This window comes from Piliocolobus tephrosceles, chromosome 1 (genome assembly GCF_002776525.5).
Source record: "Piliocolobus tephrosceles isolate RC106 chromosome 1, ASM277652v3, whole genome shotgun sequence".
Taxonomy (NCBI): domain Eukaryota; kingdom Metazoa; phylum Chordata; class Mammalia; order Primates; family Cercopithecidae; genus Piliocolobus; species Piliocolobus tephrosceles.
In genome coordinates, this window is record NC_045434.1 from 140702525 (window position 1) to 140709513 (window position 6989).

At 41.6% G+C, this 6989-nt stretch overlaps 1 protein-coding gene and 1 pseudogene across 2 annotated transcripts in view; both read right to left on the minus strand.

The window, feature by feature from the left end:
* ADGRL2 (adhesion G protein-coupled receptor L2) overlaps positions 1–6989 on the minus strand; it is a 698223-nt gene that overhangs the window by 565914 nt on the left and 125320 nt on the right. The window lies entirely within an intron of this gene.
* The window catches only part of LOC111539548, a 1459-nt pseudogene continuing 456 nt past the window's right edge, over positions 5987–6989 (minus strand).

Genomic DNA, 6989 nt, shown 5'->3' on the forward strand with positions numbered 1-6989 from the left:
ACATATTTTCACAGACATTTTTTCCTCTGGGTATTTACAGTTCAGCTTAGCTCTTTCCACATTGAAACTCTGTATACAAAACCATAGAATGGCCCATGATAGCTCAAAGGAAAGACGTTTATAGATGCTGCACATTCCCCACACCGCCCCAAGTCTTCCAAGGGAAGCTCCTGGTACTCTTGAAACTTTCCTGTCAGACGATTATACAATCCAGTGCCTTTTCCAAGCAGGAAATATGATGTTCCAACGACAACTTGACCTCCTGTCTGAAAATGGGTCGGGGAGGGGAGCGGCGCCGAGGCGGGGGCAGGAAGATGAAACAGGCATGGTCTCAGTATACTTAATTCATAGACCCAATCACAAATACAAACAAGTTAATTTTGTTAAGAACACATGATAACATTTCACTTATGACAAAATCCCAATCATTTATTCTCCTCTGGAGTACTTCTTATGCATCCTTGAGTTTTTAAAAGTTCAAGTGTTGCATAAAAAAATCAACATAATTACAGAAAACAGTCCTTAAACAAGAATATCCTGTTTTGTTTCCTGCATACGCACTGGGGTGGCTCATCTGAATCCTTGACAACATCCAACTCAAAGAAGAAGAAAACATCAAGACGGCTTGCTGATCAAGGATTTTACATCCAGCTCTTCAGCGGTAGGGTTGTTGGCCCCATGTGTAAGCCGACAATCACCCTATTGTTTACTTTCCAGTCAGAAAAGCGATGCTGCCTTTCTTCACTGCGTATGGTCTCCATAATCCTAACAGTCATGTTCACTCAGCAGTAAGCCCAAATATATGTTTCCCAGAGGAGTTTCAAATACATGAGATAGATTAGCATCTCTGTGGCTTGATGCAATCTGTGACAGATTCAACAGCAATAAACATTTTAAAGTGTGGTCAGTACTAAATTATTTGTTGAAGAACAATTTTGTTCCCGAGGTAGACAAAAATTAGCAATAACTTTTGGGTAGTAAATACAGGGGCTGAGGGATAATACAACACCCCCGAACCTCTTGCCCTCCCGGCATTTCATTCTGTTTAAAGAGAGGAAAAAAGCCCAATTGTGTGCTGATGAATTAGAAAACTTCATGAACATTCAAGAAATACACATGCCACTACAAATTAACCATTAGCAGGGCAAGGTATTCATCCTTTCTGTCAGATTCTGTGGGAAGTATGCCTTATTAGCATTGAAGCCCAAAGAAGTAATCTATCAGTCCACATTCACTTATCCTACAAAAAATAACAGCCTATTTCAGTTCTGGAAAAATAAATAGCATAGTTCTTCCCATCCTCATTTCAATCCTAAAATTGAAAATCACCCAATAAAATTCTATTTCCTCTCTGCTTCCAGTTTGTTTCTGTGTTTACAGCGGAATGTGGTTTTGCATTTTAAATCAGTTCCATCCTAACCCTGAAAGTGATCACAGGGCTGCTAATTCTCTGTCTTCAGTTTCCGCCCCTCCTCCATGCTACCACTTTGAATTTGAATGGGACCAGAAGATTCTCTAGGGGCCACATTTGTGGCCCTTCACGGACAGCCTCTCTACTTCTTTCAGCTTGTTTCCTGGCATGGTTCAAGGGGATTTGTGGTGAGTGGCAGCTCTGGAATCACTTTTCATTCTGTCAGGTTGTGGTTAGGCTTAGTGGGGTTTCTTTGTTATACTGGCCACTAGTAGTCAATTCCCTTGAAAATATCTGGTTTTCTCCTTTTCTCTTAAAGGAAAAAAAAAAAAAAAAAGCAGCTCCCAACTCCCCACCCTGCCTCCAAAACACAAACACAAAGCAAACACGGATATCCCTTGGAAATCTTAGGAGGAGACGGAGAACAGAGAGAGCCCCAGATGTTCTCAACGTCCCAGTTTAATTCTGATGTCAGACTATAAAAGAAACTTTGGAGGGCTCCATTTCCCGTACCTCTTCTGCTGACATGCTGTTTTATTAAAGAATCAGGGATAAATTTTACTACTCCTTTTTCATGTTAAAATAAAATAAAATAAGCCAAACATACACAATGTGAATTTGGGGAGCACAGTGCTTTTTTTTCTTTCAAGACAAACTTGGAAAATATGTAAGTGACAAAATTAGTAAAACAAATCAAATAAACACTTGGGAGTGGCCGGGCGCGGTGGCTGAAGCCTGTAATCCCAGCACTTTGGGAGGCCGAGACGGGCGGATCACGAGGTCAGGAGATGGAGACCATCCTGGCTAACACGGTGAAACCCCGTCTCTACTAAAAATACAAAAAACTAGCCGGGCGAGGTGGCGGGCGCCTGTAGTCCCAGTACTCCGGAGGCTGAGGCAGGAGAATGGCGTAAACCCGGGAGGCGGAGCTTGCAGTGAGCTGAGATCTGGCCACTGCACTCCAGCTCGGGCGACAGAGCAAGACTGCGTCTCAAAAAAAAAAAAAAAAAAAAAAAAAAAAAAAAAAAAACACTTGGGAGTGCATTAAGATGGAGTTTTCCATGGACACAGAGGGAGGATTGGCACTTTCTGCACGTCTTAAGCCAGCGCTTAACAGAGTTTTGTATTTCAGGAGTCAGTTTGGGAAAAAAGGTGAGAACAACATACTGCTGCCAACATTTTATATTGCCAACTTAGGCTATTAAAAAAAAAACAACAACAACAATTAACTTGAAATCTTATGTCACTTCTTAAAATAAAGTACATGTTAACATCAGTGGGGGGCTGGGGGAGAGAGTAAAGACATAATCTCAGAATACAAGACAGCCTTTTCAAAAATGAAGAGCTGGCAACTTTTACACCAACATGCCACCAAAGGCTTTCAGAAATAGCGGATTCCTGAAACACACCACGTCCCTTTTCACCTTATTGCCTTAGCATGGAGCCAATCCCATCCTCTAATTGGAAACAGATCCCCTGGGGCATTGACAGAGCTCTCCACTCACATCTAACCAGAAGAGGCAGGGCTTCTCTAGCCCTGTTGAAACCCCGTCTTTACAGACCCCATGTGGACAAGGCTTCCCCTTCTGCACCTCCATTTCTCTCCATTCTTTAACCTTGCTTTATGTTTCATCAAGCACTTGCTACTACATTGCTATCTATCATTTATTTGCTTTTGTCTATTTCCCCCATTACAATATAAAGCTCATGGCTGGGCGAGGTGGCTCACACCTGTAAACCCAGGACTTTGGGAGGCCCAAAGTTGGGTTAGGTTGGGAAACCAGCCTGACCAACACAGAGAACCCCCGTCTTTACCTAAAATACAAAATTAGCCAGATGTGGTGGTGCATGCCTGTAATCCCAGCTACTCGGGAGGCTGAGGCAGGAGAATTGCTTGAACCCAGGAGGCGGAGGTTGCAGTGAGCTGAGATCGTGCACTCCAGCCTGTGTGACAACATCAAAACTCCGTCTCAAAACAACAACAATAACAACAAAAAACAAAAACAAAAACAAAAAAAAAACAATATAAAGCTCATGAGGTCATGGGTTTCCCATCTTTTGTTCACCTCTTTTCTTCCATGACCTGAAACGTTGCCTGGCATATGGGAGGCTCTCACTACAGACTTGTTCCATTTATATATGTGTATCATTTCAGACTGTTTATTTTTCTTCTTTTACTGTGGACAAGAGAAAATGTCCACAGAGACGGCACTGTTTGGTGTATGGAAACCATTGTTTTAAGAAAGAGATTGAAGAACCCCTAGCAGCATTCCTTCAGGGCAGAACTGAAGGAAGAAGGCATTTGATTTGAGCATTCTTTACTGCAACCAGTTTCAAATATCAGGAGACTCATGTTTCTTAGGACAGGCAACCAATGGCTAGTGGGCTGAATCGTGCCTGCCTGATTTAGGAATAAGAAATATTCTTAAAACACAGGCAGGCTGTTTAGGAATATAGACCCTCCTCCCAGCTCAAATTACCTAATTAGAGATTAGGCATTGTTTCTTAGCCTGTGGCTCTTTTACACTGCATGAATCATGTGTGAGAATGTTCACCTACCCTTGAGTACAAGTATCTGTTAGATATTTAAGTTTTAAAAAAAGGTAACAGTAGCCTCTAGGTAACTGCACAAAGAACTGTTATCTCTCATAATTATTAACCAGGAAGTGGTAAAACTAGGAAGTCAAGTTCACAAACAAACCTTACTACTAACAAGAGTGTGTCATTGTGAAAAAAAGCTGCTTCTGAAATGCCTCATGGATAGTTTACAAATATAGATAGTAGGTTTCAAAAGTGAGAATTTCAAATTTCTTATGCCATATGGGAATGTGAATAGGTGGTTCAGACTTTTTCCTGAAAATGTACTACTTCTAGGCGTCAGGGCTCAGAACATCGTGGCGGCTCAGAAAACAACACCTTAAAATATGGTGCTTTGACATGCTGAGTTCCTTGAAATAAAGAAGCAGCCTCGGAAACAAGATCTCTCCCTCTGACCTTCCACTCTCCCTCTCTCTCCCCTTTCCCTATGCTGAAGCATGGAGAGGGGCTTTATGTGAAGTTCCCTCATTTGACCAAGTGAAGTTCCACTAGAAGAAACACAGCTGTCTTGAGCCCCCTTCTTATAATCTCATCAAACGGAGCAGAATAACTTGCAGAAAAGACTAGCATTGACACCACTCTCCCAGAGTCCAGATAAACTCTGCCTCAGGATATGGTCTGTTCCTCAGGTCCATTCATCTCCCCTAAAAATCCTTTACTCGTCCTCTAAAATTGCCTGCATCCCCCAATCCCCTCTCTCTTATGAATGGGGGCCTTTAAGCTTTAATCATCTGGCCCTTGTTTGACTTTCATACTTGGTATGACTCCCATGTGTTTGCATGTTAATAGATGTGTACACCTTTTCTCCTGTTAATCTGTCTATTGTCAGTTTGTCTTATAGGCTCAAATTCTTGAACCTTAAGGGAGTGGAAGGAAAGTGCCTTTTGCACCTACAACATGATATCCTAAAATATAGCATCTTGGCATACTGAGGTTTTTTTTTTTTTAAATTTTGAGATTTTTTTTATTTGAAAGTAATCTTAATGCTATTAAATTCACAAATACTAATTTAAATACCCAATCCTATTTATCTAAAACACACACTGCAAACACATAAGTATCTATTCTGTCTACATGTCAGCACTCATTCATGTCATAGTTTGGAAATGGGGATAATAGATTCCCCTTAAACTGCAAGTCAGTCAGTGTTTCTTTACAGTTAACTTTAGCAAAATTCATGCAAAACAGTAATTGACTGATCTTGTTAACTCACAAGGAAACACCTTCAAAACTGCATTTGTTAAAGTCTCTGTATAAAATGTAGAAAAACTGAACTACACAAATATTGAAAAGCTAAAAATTCCTTAACTTTTTATTCCTGATACCACCACCACAATTTACAGTGCAATGTACCTGATGAAATGAAAAGAAAAATAAGAAGAAAAAGCTACCACAGATAAAAGACCTCAGGAATGTACATCTAATTAACACTACATTGCATGAATCAATAGCTGAACTTTTTTTTTTTCCTTTCTTTCTTTCTTTTTTTTTCAAGACAGAGTCTTGCTCTGTCACCCAGACTGGAGTGCAGTGGCGTGATCTCGGCTCACTGCAACCCCCACCTCCCAGGTTCACACCACTCTCCTGCCTCAGCCTCCTGAGTGGCTGGGACTACAGGCGCCCACCACCACGCCTGGCTAATTTTTTATATTTTTAGTAGAGACGGAGTTTCACCATGTTAGCCAGGATGGTCTCGATCTCCTGACCTCGTGATCTGCCCACTTCGGCCTCCCAAAGTGCTGGGATTGCAGGCGTGAGCCACTATGCCCAGCCAATAGCTGAACTTTTTGCAAACTGTGGCTATGACAGTCCTGAACGAGAAGGTTTCCTGTTTAAGCTGCGGTAACTTTTCTGACTGTGGATCATTGTTTCCACTGTGGCAGATTTTTAAAGTTCCTTTAATGCATTTGGGATGAGCTTTCCTGACAACTCCTCCCTCTCTCTCTTGTTAAGAACTGCAGCCCTTTTCTGCTGTTTTTAGAAACTTCTCCCATATCCACCATGTCCATCACCAGATCCATAATGACCATCATAGGGATGACTGAGCTTCTTCCACAAAAACTACCCTCTTACATGGGTGCATAATTTGATTATTGTTGTCCACTATAATTTCCAAAATCATTATAGTTCCCACCACCACCATAGTTGCCACCGCCAAATTTCCTCCTTCATTGTAACCATCATATCCTCCACCACCACCACTGTATCCACCACCTTGGGCCATATCCTGGTCCATCACCACCATAGCCCCCTCTACTACTATAACCAGGACCACTGCCAGAGTTGTCACCATCACCTCCAAATCCATTATATCCACCATCACCTCCTCCATAACTACCTCTGCTGCCACCACCTCCACCACCATAGCCTCCTCTTCCACCAAAGTTGCCACCACGGCCAAAATTACCTCCACCGCCTCCAAAGTTTCCTCCGCAACCCATAAAATTGCCAAATCCACCTCCATAACCTCTCTGTGATCCAGCAGACTGCATCTCTTGTTCAGAAAGGGCCTCTTCACTTCACAATTATGCCCATTAATAGTGTGGTATTCCTGAACAACAATGTTATCAACTGTATCGTGATCATCAAAAGTTGCAAAAGCAAATCCTCTCTTTTTTCCACTCTGCCTGTCTTCCATAACTTCTATGGCTTCAATCTTGCCATACTTTTCAAAGTAGTCTCTCAAATTATATTCTTCTGTATCTTCTTTAATAGCACCAACAAAATTTTTCTTCACTGTTAGATGGGCATCAGGCTTTATAGAATCCTCGCTAGAAACAGTTCTTTTTGGTTCCAATAGATGCCCACTAACCTGTGTGGTTGAGTACATGTTGCCGCATCCACCTCTTCAACACAACAGTAAGTCATAAAACCAAACCCCCTGGAACTTTTTGTTTGGGGGTATCTCATTACCACAGGTATTGCCCCATGTTTCCAAATGTTCTCTCTTTTTTTTTTTTTTTTTTTTTTTTTTTTTTTT